This window comes from Thrips palmi, unplaced genomic scaffold (genome assembly GCF_012932325.1).
Source record: "Thrips palmi isolate BJ-2018 unplaced genomic scaffold, TpBJ-2018v1 HiC_scaffold_16, whole genome shotgun sequence".
Classification (NCBI taxonomy): domain Eukaryota; kingdom Metazoa; phylum Arthropoda; class Insecta; order Thysanoptera; family Thripidae; genus Thrips; species Thrips palmi.
This window is the reverse complement of record NW_023144625.1, coordinates 13,465,593-13,480,191: the sequence shown is the minus strand read 5'-3', so window position 1 is coordinate 13,480,191 and position 14,599 is coordinate 13,465,593.

The window sequence follows — 14,599 nt, the reverse complement described above, 5'->3', positions numbered from 1 at the left end:
TGTTTTCGTCGCTCCGTCTCTCTCGCACTCACGGGGCGTCCCGTCGGGGTGCGAGAGAGGCAGCAGCGCTCCGCCACTGCAAATCCCACAATCACGGCGCGACCGCCCTCCCTTCCATTAGGCAGCCGGCTGGCCCCGCCGCCGCCTCCGCCACTTACTCCCTTATTATCTCTCTCTCTTTCCCTCTCTCCCTCGTTCCGCTTGATTTTTCATCCCCCGAGCGACTTTTATCGCGCTGCGACTCGACGCGCCCGCTCCTTTAACGCCGAGCCGAATCGCGACTCTGCTCGGACCAGCCGAACCCGGCCGAACCCGGCCGTCGCAAAGCCGAACCCGAATCATCTTCCAGCCGAAACTTTGGCCCGGATTGCCATGATTGCCGCTGGCGAGCAGTCATTCAGACGCCGCCACTTCGGCGCAGTTGCTGCGTGAAAACGGTGAGAACGGCCGTCGAGGCGCAAGCGGCGCGAGCGGCGCGGGTTCGACTCCCGCTGCCGGCGGCGACGCTCCGTTTTTCGCGTTTTCCGCGTTTTCCGCCTGCCGTCGTCTGCCGCAGATGGGGCTTACACTCGCCGAGGCGGCGGCGGAGCGGTGGAGCGGTGGGGCGGAGGCAACGGCCGGAAAATTCCCCTTTTCATACAATATTGAGCCAGGCAGCAGGCTTGTGCTTGTTTGCTAAAAGGAGAAGAAAATCTTAATATTCCCGGCTAGTTCTCGCTCAGTGGGGCGTGCCGCGCCGGGGTTGGGTTGGGGGAGGGGGGATCTGCTCCGATGAAGGGGGCGCACCCGTGACAGTGGAAGAGGGCCGAGGGGGAGAGGGGGGAGTGTATTCCAGTTGACCTGCCCCGCCCGCCTCCACTCTCGCCGCGTGAGGCGCAAAGACCTTGCGGTCTCAGCAATTAGGGGTGCAAAATTAAAAGGTGTGTGTGTGTGTCCCTGTTACGTCTGTGGATGCGAATCGGGCGGCCTGCAGGGGTGCAGAGCGATTCCGAACATCACTTTCGTCTCTCTGTCTCTGTCACGTCTCTCACTACCCGTACCCATGGGGCGTTCCGATTCGGTGCGAAAGAGACGGAGCGACGAAACGACGACTCTCGGCATGAGTCCGCTGCGCCCGGCCCGGCCCCTCCGCGCGGCCCGTGTCCGTGAACCGTGTCCACGCCGCAATCGCCGCGCTCCGCAGCCCCTACTTGAAGGCGCTGGCGTCGCCGGCGTCGTCCTCCCACGAGCCGCTGGAGCCGCTGGAGCCGCTGGAGCCGACCCCCCTCTGCATTGGTTATTCACCCCCCTCGGCACGCATGCGCGGCCCCGCTCCTCACGCCCCACCACGCCCCACCCCACCCCACCCCGCGCCGCGGACCGCTATGGCTGGGGACTGCATAATCCCCTCAATGTAATTGACAACCAAACGGAGCGGCAAATTACGCGATTGAATGCGGCCGTGGCGGGGGCTGAGCGGGGGCGGGGCTGGCGCTGTGGGGCGGATAGCCCAAGCGCGACCAATACCGATACGTACCCTTGCGGGATTCCGCCGAAGGACTAGCGTGAACTCGATGAATGGGATAGATGGCGTCCCGGGTAGGTGCGAGAGAGACAGAGCGGCGTCGGTCTGCAGGTTCTGAGGTTCCGAGGCCGACGCCGCGTCCCGGCCGTCCCGGTGCTTGGCAGTGTAGCCGACGGCCGGCTCATCCGCGGCAAGCCGCTCGGCCAAATTAACAAACTGTCGCCGTGCTATCAGTCCGCGCTGCATGCCGGGCCTCATCTCATCAAGGACGGCAAGGGTCGCCTCGCCACCGCCACCCCCGCGCTTCACACGCGGCCGCCGCGCAGCGCCGCGCCCCTCTGAAGAATCTGTTTACCGCACACATGGGGTTGAGGACGGCTTAATGCCCTCTCGTCCGTCCCGGCCGTGCGCCGGCCGTCCTGCAGTCGTCGCTCTGTCTCTCTCGCTCTCATAGGGCGTCTCCAACGGGTGCGAGAGAGACAGAGCGACGAAAACGACTTTCACAGTGGAGCATCCCCGCGGAAAGCAGTATTTCCACTTCCAAAGCGCAGCCATGGCTCGGCGTGCGCCGCGGCGCCGCGCGATATGCTTTTGTTTTCGTTGTTTTCGTTCCATGATTTGCCAAGGAGGGCGCAGGCCGCGGGCCGTGGCCGGACACGTGCCGGCCTCTCGCTCCGTCTCTCTCGCACCCCCACGGCCCCATACGGCGCGGCCCGCGAGTGCGAGAGAGACGGCCTGCTGCGCGCCGGGTAGTGTTCCCCTCCGTAATTGAATGCTGCGGCCGGCAAACACGGCCTGGGTCTCCGTCTCTCTCGCACTCGCGGGACTCGCGGGGCGTTCCGGTGGGGTGCGAGAGGGACAGAGCGAGGAACTGGTCGGAATCACAGACCACTGACGCAACAGCCTAGCATGCACCGGCCGGCGGGGTGTCACGTTGTGGTCGGCCAGCCTGACCAGCCCCAAGCCCCTGTCGTAACGGCCGGGCCGGTGCGCCCTTCCGCCCCCCCCCCCCCCCCTCCCACCTCCTCCTATACCGAATTTTACACTTCTTTTTCCCTTGCCACGCCTTGCAGGCAGCCGGCGGTAAAACGCGGCGAAACGCCTTAAAACGCAGAACGGGCCCTTTCTAATTGACGTCGCGATGACGAGGCCCGCGGCCCGGCCTCTTGGTGCAGGGCAACGCAGGCGTCCCTTGTCACCTTGCCGACAGACGCGGCCTTCGGGACGGCCCCGGACGACAGACACCCCTTCTCGCCGCACAGCGTCGCTCTGTCTCTCTCGCACTCGCGGGGCGTCCCGAAGGTGTGCGAGAGAGACAGAGGCACGGCGAGGCACGGTAAAACGCGGCCAATTAGCCGGGAGCCCAGGCCGCCTACGCGCACTGCGGCTGATTTGAAACATGTGACGCCGAGGACGCCGAGGACGCCGTCGCCGCGGCGGCACCGCTCAAAGCGAGCAGCGAGTGACTCCGCCGCCCGCACTCCTCGCTCCGTCTCTCTCGCACCCCGACGGCGCACTCCGCGAGTGCGAGAGAGAGCGACGAAAGCAGAGCGAGCACGGAATGAGCCTATGACGTCGTCGTCGTCACCCGCCCCGAGAGTGCGCGTCGTGTGTTTCTGGTGGCGGCGCAGGGTGGCCAGCTGACTCTGTCTCTCTCGCACTCGTGTGGTGTCCGGACTGGTCCCGGCCGGTTAGCGCGAGAGAGACAGAGACGGAAAACGGAGCGGAAATCGCTGGAGGCGGAGGTGCGCCGAGGTGCGCGCCGTCGTGGTCTCGGCCTGGCCGGCCCGGCCCGGCACACTCTGGGGGCATGAATAGTGGATGGCCAATCTGAAATCGCCACTGAGCGGTTCCCCTCGTAGTATCGGCCGGGCCGAGGGCAGGCCGGACTGCGGTTCGAAATTACTCCTGGACCAATAATTCACGGTACTTACTTGCACCCCTGGTCCCCTACCACGTCCAGCTCGTAATAAGTACTCCGAAAAGAGCACTGGATGGCCGTGCTTTCGTCTCAAGGACGCGTCCTCCATTAAAAAAGAAAGAGAGTCGCCTTATTAAAAGATGAAAACACGGCCGTGCGATTTCTCATGGCGAAGTAACGTCCCTGCTTCATTATGGCAAAGCCCCATCATTAGTGGCGCGCCGTGGAAACAGATTAATTGGGCTTATCCCAATTACCCCATTCTGGGCGGGGCGGGGAGGGGCGTGGTGGGCTTCCATGGCGGCAAAATGCATCGGCTGATTAGGCTCCCCCCACACAAACTGTGCGAATCTGCTGCACACACCGCAGGCACTCGCCACGCCCTCTCTGACGGCCGGCGACAGAAACACTTTTTTTTTTCTTGCTCTCACATTGAAACTTTTCCTCTTTTTTTGTCAACAAGAAAAGGAAGGGAAAGAGTTCACCGCCGATCCCTGTCTATTTTTTTCCTCCTCACTTCCAGTCATAATCTACTGCCAGCAGGAACAATAACAACAACAACAACAACAACAACAACAACAACAACAGGAAGGCCGGGGACAGGAACAGCCCCCAGACAGCGTGTCGCCAGTGTCCCCCTCCCCCTCCCCCTCCCCTCCCCGTGCGGTGTCGCGTTTCTGACACGTGGTTTGAGGGCCGCGCGGGGCCGCCGGCTGTGCTCCGACGGTGGTGGTGTTGCAAAGTTGGCACGACTGATACTCCCGTTTAGCTAGTCATTACCTCCGGCAGCGGAAGCGGGGGGTAATTTGAGAGAGAAGGATGTTTTGGGCAAGCAGGAGGAGAGTGAGTTACAGCACTGTACCCACGAAGTGGTAGAGGATCAAAACGATCCCCAGTTTCCGGCTGATGCGCCGTGTCTTGCGGTCTTCCCCGCGTAATCTCCACTTTTGCGCACTTTGTTGACCCATCAATTCGAACATCGGAGGCACAGAGCCACGACCACACACGTTTGGCCGCACGCACACACCCACACACACATACACTCACTCTCTGCCTCCCCCCACACACACACCCACACGCACACACACGTAAACAAACACAAATCTTCTTTCGCCCTTCTGTCAATAATCCCTGGACGTCTTGTTTTTGGTGGCAGGGTAAACAGCAGGCGATGCAAATCTTAGCTCGCGAGGCAACGCAAACACGCGACGGGCCCGGCGGGGGGGGGGGGGGGCGTGTTGTGACTGCAGCTTGGCAGGCCGGGCAGGCCGAGAGGGCGAGAAGGCAGGCCGACCAATCAGCAGACTGATTCCGAGAGTCGTTCTCGTATATGACTTCCTCTCCCACTCGCTGCGAGCTTGTGCGGATCACTCCGTGAGAACCGCAGCGATTTAGGCGCAAGACCACCGTAAGATTTTCTGGTGCAAGCACTTTGTCGGTGCAAGCGAAAACGATGGCGCGTGGATGAGGAGGTGACCGGCGCTGCAAAGTGGCAGCAAAGCCGGACGGAGCCGCCTGGCTGATATCGGCTGCAGGCCGTGGGGGACCCCAGCGCCCTGCGCGGGGCCAATTGTTTGGCAATGAGAGGGAATAACGGAACGATACATAATGCATGAGCGCTGCCTAGAGTGTCCGTGCCGCTGATGCTGCTGCCCGGTGCTGCCCCGTGCTGCCCCCAGCGAGGCGGCTAGGCGGCAGATGGCCGGGCAAAAGACTGACTCCGAGAGTCCATTTCGTCGCTCTGTCCCTCTCGCACCGAGACGGCACGCCCCTTGAGTGCGAGAGAGACAGAGCGACGAATTCTTCGGCAGTGGACCGGGCGGCAACTCAGGCCGCCCTTAGCGCCCCTAGCTTGGGCGACACGCTGTAACAAGGCAACGGCCGGGCAACTCGCTGCAGCGGCGCACTGGCCCCGCCCCTGTCTCTCTCGCACCTGCAGGCGTGCGAGAGAGACGGAACTACTCTCTGTATCAGTCTGCAGGCTCATTCCGAGAGGAATAGCAGCAGTCGGTCCGCCCAGGTCCGCGTCTCTCACTCGCTCCCTTGTGCGCCGCTCGCGAGTGCCAGAGAGAGAGACAGCCTGATCGCGGCCAACTCCGGCAAACTAGCGCGGTGCGGTGCCCTAGGTACTCGGTCCTCGTTAGTCCAGCCGGGCGATTCAGAAGAGTCGCGTCATCGCTCTGTCTCCCTCCCACCCTTGTGCAGAACCCCATGAGTGCGAGAGAGACAGAGCGACGAAAACGACTCCCGGAATCAGTCTGCGCGGGCCGATGACGGCGCTCCCGGAAGTCATTCGGAAGTCGGCGGAACGCAGCGAGTCTCCAGCAGTGGCGGTGCCACTCGGCTGCGTTGCCTGGCGGCCTGGTGGGTTGACGGGGTGGTGGGGCTCGGTGGGGCTCCCCCGGGGAGCGATGCGCCGCCTCGCAGTGCCTCGCAGTACCTCGCACTTGCCTCGCGCTTTTTGCTGAATGCCAGCCCAGCCGCGCAGCCACCACACTGATTCCGAACAAGATACCCGTCTCTCTCTCTCTCTCTCTCTCTCTCTCTCTCGCACCCCGGCGGGACGCCCCATCCCCTGAGTGCGAGGGAGATAGAGAGAGAGAGCGGCCCGCGGTGGCGCGGCAGCCATTCGAGAGGCTCCATTTCATATCTGTCGACAATAACAGTGAATCAGGCGGTGAGGTTGGACCCGATAGCGTGCCGATAACGACACAATGACGCCGTAATTGGCGCCACTTGAGGACGCGGTAATAGCCCGTCTCCCTCGCACCCCCCGGCCTGGCGGGACTCTCCATGAGTGCGAGAGAGAGAGACGAGCCTGGGGCTATTACTTTGAATTTTGGTGTGGAAGCCGTGTTGAATTTCATGGCTTTTTGTGAGTAGCCGAAAGTACTTTGCGGCTTTTGCTGATTTTTTGGCGGCCACTGTTTCCAACCTTGCTGAGGTTAGAGCCTTCCCTCCACGTCCTGGGCGAGACAGGTCAATGGCGGTCGTCTTGTCGGCGATGGCCCCGGAAGGGGGAAGGGCCGGAAGGGAAGGGCGCGGCGGACACGGCGCCCCCTGTGTCTCTTTCTAATGTGTACACCGGGAGCCAGACCTGCTGGAAGTGGCCGCCGCGGGGAGTCTTGGCGGTGTGCGTGCGTGTGCGTGCGTGTGAGTGTTGATGGCTGCCCTGCCGGCGAGGGCGGCGAGGGCGGCGCCAATGCCGCCACCGCGGGGTTCGAGAGGTTCGAGCTGAGCAACCCTCCAAGGCAGCGCGGCGCCGAGCCGGGCGCAGCCATCGAACATGGCCGTGAGTGTGGCTCCACGCCTCCCCGCCCCGCCCCGCCCCGCCCCGCCACAGGGCCCCGCCCCACCGATCCAATGGGGCGGGAGCGTCTCCCCTCCACCAATCCCACTCAATCCGAGGCAATACAACTTTTTTTTTATTTCCCCTCTTTCGGTTTGCGGCTCTGATTTGTGAAATGTTCCCCCTGCGGTCGCGGTGTCGAAAGTCGTCGCTTCTGCCTCCCTCTCTCTCTCTTTCTCCGTCTCTCTCGCACCCACGGGGCGTTCGGTGGTGGTGCGAGAGAGAGGGGGCGGCGACGCGCGGATTCAGTCTGCTGTCAGGGACAGTCTCGCTAATCTCGTCCTGCTTCCTGCCTCCCCCCCCCCTCCGCATCCTATCTGCAAGGGTTGGCGGCGAGCTCACCGCGCCACCGCCACCGGACACTGGTCACTTTTATCTGCAAATTGGGTAATAACGCCGCACGGCAATGGCGGCACGGCGCGGCGCGGCACGGCCACGCGCTATTCAGCCGCTACACTTGTGTCTCCACCCTACCACCCGATGCCCCTCGTGCTCGTCTCCCTATCCGCGGCCCTATCTCCGGAAGGCATCCTCGCGCTGGCCTGGCCGGCCTGCCCCCCGTCGCCTTGTCTCTCTCGCACCCCGCTGGAGAGCACCCACGAGTGCGACAGAGGCAGAGCGACGAAACGGCGCTTTTCCGAACCGCTTGGCCGACCCGGCCCAGCGATACGGCACTGCGCGCGGCGTCATGGAATCGCAAGTCGTTTTCATATGCGCAACAACAAACAAGCCTCGTCGCCTACACTGCGAATCGAAACCGCTGCTGCGTCTCATCTGTTTGGTGGACCGCAAAAAGTCAGGAAGAGTGACAAGACACACACCAGCCCCTTTACGAGAACAAGTCTGTCCAGAAGCCATAGTACTTCGATTACTACGTGTGGTGTTTATGGGAAATTTCCTGTGCGTTTCCAGCAGCGGCATAGTGACCGGAACCAGAAAGAACGGCTTCGTGGAACTGCTTAGGCCAGGCCGGGCTGGGTGTTTAGTCGCGGGGATTTGGCCTGGCTGCCTTGGCTCATCAACGCCGCTCCATCACCACCCGACGCACGCGTGACAAGACGCATTTCGCACGCGGCGTTCCGTTCGGTCGTAAAAACCTCATTACAAGTCGCGTTGTCGCGACAGACTCTCCCCTGCCCCTCTCTCTGTCTCTCTCTGTCTCTCTCCCTCTGGCGGAGGCCCTAATCTGGCCCTGGGGACGACCCCCCGGGACCCCGTCGGGCCCAGGATGCCGATGACGTCCATGCAGTGGTCGTGATGGATCGCCCGGACCACCCCCGGCGGACAACGCCTACCCCCTCGCGCTGTCTCTCTCGCACCCCTGCGGGCCGGGAGGCCGGCCGTGAGTGCGAGGGAGACAGAGCGACGCCAAAGTTCGGGGTCGGCCGGCAGCAGGCCGAGGGGGTCCGCGCCGTGCCGGCCTGCTGGCGGTCCCCGGAAGCCGTTACGCTGGTTATGTGGCGGGCCTTGCTTCGCCTCGCTGACGGACGACGCGGGCGGTGACACTTACAACACAAATATGGTGTAGGGGACACCGGCCGGGTGGCTGATGAGGGGGGAGGGAAGGGGCCGCGGCAGTGCCTCCGTGTCCACGACGCCTCTTCTCCGTCTTTGAAGATCAGTTTGTCTAAAGTTCCTCCCAGCGGCAGGTCGCGGATCACAGTGGCACGCCCTACGCGGCTCTACGTTTCTCCGCGAACCGCACGCGTGTTTGGAGCGAGATGATTCGGCTCTGGCTTTCCGCTTTCCGCCTTCCGCGCCAGGCGTGAACCAGCAGACTGATTCCGCGAGTCGCTTCCGTCGCTCTGTCTCTCTCGCACTCATTTGGCGTCCCGTGCAGGTGCGAGAGAGACGGAGCGACGACCCTCGGAATCAGTCCGCAGGGTCGCGACGGCGGCGTCGGCGGCGTCGGCGGCGTCGGCCGCAACGCGCGAGAGGAGGAGGAGGACCGCGCCGACGCCGCCGTCGCCTGCGCGTCGTGGTGTGAAATCGTGTACCAGCGCGGGGAGGGGAGGGGAGGGGAGGGGAAGACGGAGGGGAGCAGCAAGCAGCAGGAGCGTGTCTCAATTAGCCCCCTTAACTACCGGGAAATATCTCGTAAATTAGCAGCCGCTGTTGACAAACGACCGGGCCTGGCGTGGCGTGGCGCGGCAGAGAGTGCACGGAGTGCACGGGCCACCATTCCCCGCATGCGTCTCGGGAGCAGGCTGAGCTCATCAAGGCCCCCACCGTGGAGGTTGTGCTCCTGTACCAAGCACAAACTACCTCGCACGGCACCACCGTCTCCGCTCCGAGGCCCCACGCAAAGCGAGGCCTTTGCAGCGCTTGTATTTGGCGCGGGTTGTTACTGCTGCAGTGTTATCTTTTGCAGCCCCATTTGTGGGCTATGTACTAACCCACATACACTGACGCCCCTCCCACACACATACACACTAACTCTCACACACGCGCGCACACACACAAGGGTCGCCCGCGCGCTTGTCAGCAGATGCGCCCCCAATCTGCACTCTTTTATTCATAAAATGGTCCTTTTTACGCCCCGAGTCAAAAGCCCCGCTAAACGAATACTAAAACACTCTCTATGTGTTCTTCCCCCGGGGACGCGCGGTGCGGCGCTGAGCTGTACAAGGTCGCCCCTCACCCCGCTACCTCGTGCTGTTACCGCCGCTGCCCTGCCGCTGTTACCCCCTTGCCCCGCTCTGTTACCCCCTTTGCCCCGCGCTGTTACCCCCTTTGCCCCGCTCTGTTACCCCCTTTGCCCCGCTCTGTTACCCCCTTTGCCCCGCGCTGTTACCCCCTTTGCCCCGCTCTGTTACCCCCTTTGCCCCGCTCTGTTACCCCCTTTGCCCCGCGCTGTTACCCCCTTTGCCCCGCTCTGTTACCCCCTTTGCCCCGCGCTGTTACCCCCTTTGCCCCGCTCTGTTACCCCCTTTGCCCCGCTCTGTTACCCCCTTTCCCCCGCTCTGTTACCCCTTTGCCCCACACTGTTACCCCCTTTGCCCCGCGCTGTTACCCCCTTTGCCCCGCACTGTTACCCCCTTTGCCCCGCGCGACCGCCCCTTACCCCTCATTACGTCACCGGGCCTCGGAATGGCACCGCACGCACGCACGGCTGCGGTGTAAATATGGAAAATTTATAAGGTCGTAAAATTTAAATAAGGTTTTCGCGCGCGTCACAAAACCCCAGGCGCGTGTGGCGTATGGGATGCAAAGATGACTCTTGCGCCGAAAAAAAAATGAGCGGAAGTAGGGAACGCTCACGGGCAGGTGGATATAGCATGACGTCATTTTCTCGGCGTCTAAAATGCACTCGCGAACTATATGGCCAATTTGCATTCAGCGAATCAAGATCGCGCAGCGGATTTCCCTCGCTAAACAAAATCATTGTTTTTGTTGTTTTCGTTGCGTTTCCCTTTTGCACCCCGCGCCTTCTGCTGGGAGAGCGAGAGGCAGTAACGTGGATGTAACAGACTGGCGTATTTTTCTAAGCAGGGCTGCCGCGGCACAGCAACATATCATCCAAAATTAATGAGTTGCTGTGCTGCTCGCCGAGCCGAGCCGCGCCGAGCCGCGGGACCGCCACCACCACACGCAGAGGCGATGGCCGATTCCGGAACCGTCGGGGCGTGGCGGGGCGTGGCGGGGCGTGGCGGGGCGTGGCGGGGCGTGGCGGGGCGTGGCGGAGGCGCGGCTGGCGTTCCATTTAAAGGAAAACGATTCAATTTCAAGCTCCCTTGCCTCTGCCTTCGAGATATCGTTTGTAGCCCGCCACTGCAAGCCACCCGCGCCCGGCGGCGGCGGCCACCCCTTTGGACGTGTTGCCACCATGCCGCCGCTCCCACCCCCTCCCCCTCCCCGCCCCGATTCGTCATGTCACGCGCGGTCATCGCAGCGCCCTTCTTGACGTGCGCGCGCACCGCACCATTTTTTCGGGGCGTTATTTTTTCCCCTCGTTTGCGTTTTTGTTGGGACTTAATTCCGTCGGCGCGTGCGGCGTGATTTCACGGCGCGTCGACGATTATTGGCGAAAGGTCACCCCCCTCCCCCCCTCCCCCCACCGCAAAGCCGAAAACGGATTGCCGAAGGTGAGCGCGGCGAGCTCCAATTACACGACCAAATCGGATGTCTCATTCATTATTTCGAGGCTAAACTGGCGGGCCACACCGAGCCACGGCAGCTGAGCAGCGGACTCCCCAGCTTAAAATTCCACCTGGAATTTCCTCTGGATTTCCTTGTTTCCATCTGGATTGCTCATATCCATATGGGATTTATATTTTCCAGCTGGAAAGGGTCATTTCCATACCAGGCTGCTGTCTGGAAATAAGGGTTCCAGATGGAAATTTTTTTTCCATAAGGGTTTGAGTAACCCAGAATGGAAATTGTATTCCACTGTGGAAAGTCTGATTTCCATAGCGAGATTTCCACAATGGGTTTTACTAGAAATCCAGGATGGATTTTTCATTTCCAGACTGGATTTTGTAAGCTTTGTCCGCTAGGTGGCGCTAGTGTCGCTTTTTTGTCCTGAAGTAAATAAAAGGCGAACTAGCTCAAAGAAAGTGCCCTCATACTTCCGAATAGGTGGATTCTGAACGGTATCCATGAGAGTTATGAATCCTTATGTGAGTGATGTATGTATCAGTATTACAGGCTGAGATTTTTATAATCTAAGTTATCTCTCGCTTGTGACCAAGGCTCCCAATTTCCTTAGGCGAGGAAGTCTAATTCCAGAGGACATGTGACAAATCCAGTACCATCTGGCACATCAATCAATTTTTGAGGCAGTGGCACCTGCACCTCTTTGGTGTCTGTACCATTGCCGAGCTGGCTTTAGCTTATCTGCTTGATAAGCTTGCTCTCAATACTCAACTAATTCCTGCTTGAATCAGTATGAATACGTGAAAAGAATCCATATTTTGAGAAATTGGGGGACCACAGGGAGCACGCTCCATTCTAAAGTCACTGCGATTAGCAGTGTTAAAGTAAGCCTTTTTTTTACAAATAAACGAGTACAGTATTTTGGAGTGATTTCCATTTCCACAATGTGTAAATCCATACTGGAAATCGGAAACCCACAATGGAATTCATAAAATTCCAGATGGGAAAACGTTCCAAATACCAGCTGGATTTCAGATCCCTCTGGATTCTACTTTCCACAATGGAAATAAATCCAGACCAATTTCCAGGTGGAATTTTAAGCTGGGTCATTCCGAGAGTCGTTTTCGTCGCTCTGTCTCTCTCGCACCTACACGGGAGACGCCCTATGAGTGCGGGAGAGACAGAGCGACGAAAACGACTCTCAGTCCGCTGCGCGCGCCGTGCCTGCCGTGCGCCGTTTAGGCCCCGAACGATCACTGACGGCCCGGCGGACAGCGCCGCTTTCTCAGGGCGCCCGAGCCGAGCCGATATTTTTATTTCAGAGGGTCTCGCTTCGCTCGCGAGGGGCGGGGGAGGGAGAGGAGGTTCACCCCCGTCTTTTGTGATTGGACTCCCTGGACCGAGCTGCCGAGGCCGAGGCCTGCCGCCAGGGCCCCGACGAAGGGAACGACGGTGTGCTTCGCAATGGCGGGCCGAGGCCTGCCGCCGAGGCCGGGCAACCCTCGCGCGCCCCGCCAGGGCCGTGGAGGCCGTGGAGGCCGTGCCCGTGATTACGTGGCTCATTGCCTGCTTGAGCGATAAAGGAACGTTTTGGTGAGAAACAGGAGCCCATCAGGGGGTGGCACGGCCAGGGCACGGCCAGGGCCGGCGGCTCCTTCCCGAAGTGCCCTCCGCTCTGTCTCTCTCGCACCCCTACGCGGCGACGACCCAAGGGTGCGAGAGAGACAGAGCGACGGGGTGCGGCGAGGAGCCAGGGCGGGGCCGCCCACCGGGGCCACCGGGCCCCACCGGGGCCCACCCCGTGCTCGCAGCAGCCAAGCAGCAGCCCCCCAAGACCGGCCGGGCTTCTAATTGCTCTTTGATGCGCGGGGCGGACACCGCGGCCAACACAACTCGAGTCCGTGCCGCAAATGTGCGTTCACCGGTAATGGATGTGTTCCCCAAGTCGGCACGCGGTCCACGGTCGATGCGGAGGGGCAGAAGGGGGCGCGGCGCGTCGTTAGGAACGCGCACGTGTAGGACGGCCACTTCGGCGAACCGCTCGTCAGCGCACCAACCTCATGGCCAACCTCGCGAACGACCGAAGAGGAAATTCGGAAAGAGCCTTCCGCCCCCGCCGAGCGATTCCACGAAGAACGGGCTCTGCAGCCGCACAGTGGGCCAGAAGACCGGTGGAGGCGGCCAGAACTCTAGACTCGTGCCCCGGCCCGCGTCTCGCCACCCTCTACCGGGGTACGGGTACGGGGGCAGTCCACGAGTGGGACAATATGACAACAAACTCTTCAAAATCAGGGTCTGCTGGACCCGTTCAACGAACAACAGCATGCTCGGGCCGGCGAGGGTAACCCGTTTCGTGCCGGCCGAGGCGAGCTGAAACGCCACACACGCGCACAGCACACTGGTCTTCTTGGCGGCGGGTCTCTGGCGGCGGGTTGCCCTGCCGCGCCGCGCCGTGCCGCGAGGGGCCGTTTGTCCAGCCAGGCGTGGCGCGCCGGCGCGGCGGAGACACAGTCCGCGACCATTATCGGCGTCTTTCACTCTTTCAGGCAACGTCCCTCCCCCCTCCCATCCCCTCCCCCAATGCCCCACCCCCTGTTTACGTTGTCGCGGCCTTTACGGAAGAGCTGGCTTCGAGGAGAGACGGTGAGAGGGAAAGAGAGAGACAGGGTGGGCGAGTTCTCCGGCTTTTTCTCCTACCGTACTCTTGTATCCTTGTTCTCTCCTTTTTGTGCCCCCCGGCCGATTGGCAATTATGTGTGTGAGCGCGGTTTGTTGGTTTCCCCGCTCCTCCAACAGACACACACCAACACGCAGACACTCACACAACGGCAAGCCTCTACCCCCTCCGAAATACATCATGCATTCTCAATACACACACGCAAGCTCTCTCTCTCACACACGCACAAACACACGTGGGGATGTACCAGTTCCACGCATTCAGTGAGGGTGATCCGTCACAGCTGCCTTGTCACCACTAATGTTTCAGACTGCGCCACTGCGCCGCTCGCTACATGCTCATCGTGGACTCGGGGACCACCTTCGCGATGACGACATCCGACGCGACGTGCCGCGCCCTGCGTGCGTCGTACGGCGGGGCGGAGGGAGATGGAGCCACCACGCAGACCATGCATGGCGCCTTTGAGGCGGCCCCCCTCGGCCTGGCGGGCGGGTAGGCAGCCCGCCGCGCATGGGGTGGCTGAAGCTGAAGCCGAAACAACGCGGCATGAACGAGCAGCCAACGTGGCCTTCCCGCGAATCCCAGCCGCAGTCAGGCGACCCGTGCAACCTGAGCGAGAAAGGGAGAGAGAGAGAAAGGTGGAATGATCGCTGCTCTGCCGGCCCCGCCCCGCTGGTGCCCGTTGGCTCAGCCCGGCTGGCCCGACATTGTCGACCACTTTGGGCCAGAAAGTCCATTCCATTTCCCGGGCGCCGTTCCGGCCGCCCCGCCCCACGCGCCACCATGTTCCCCACCTTCCTCCACGCCGCGCCACGCCGCGCCACGCCGCGGAGAGATAGCCGCCATAGCGCCGCGCCGCGCCACCCGTGGAGTCGCCGTGTTAAGTGGACTATTACCGGGGACGCAATTTCGCCCGGCATGCAGAAGCAGCGCCCCCCCCCCTTTCTCCTCCCCCTCCCCTTCCCTCGTCCGGAAGGAGAGGAGGGGCCACAAAATTAGTGGGAGCCCGGCAGAAATGTTTCGAGTTTTTCTTCATCTCCGCGGAGGTTTTAG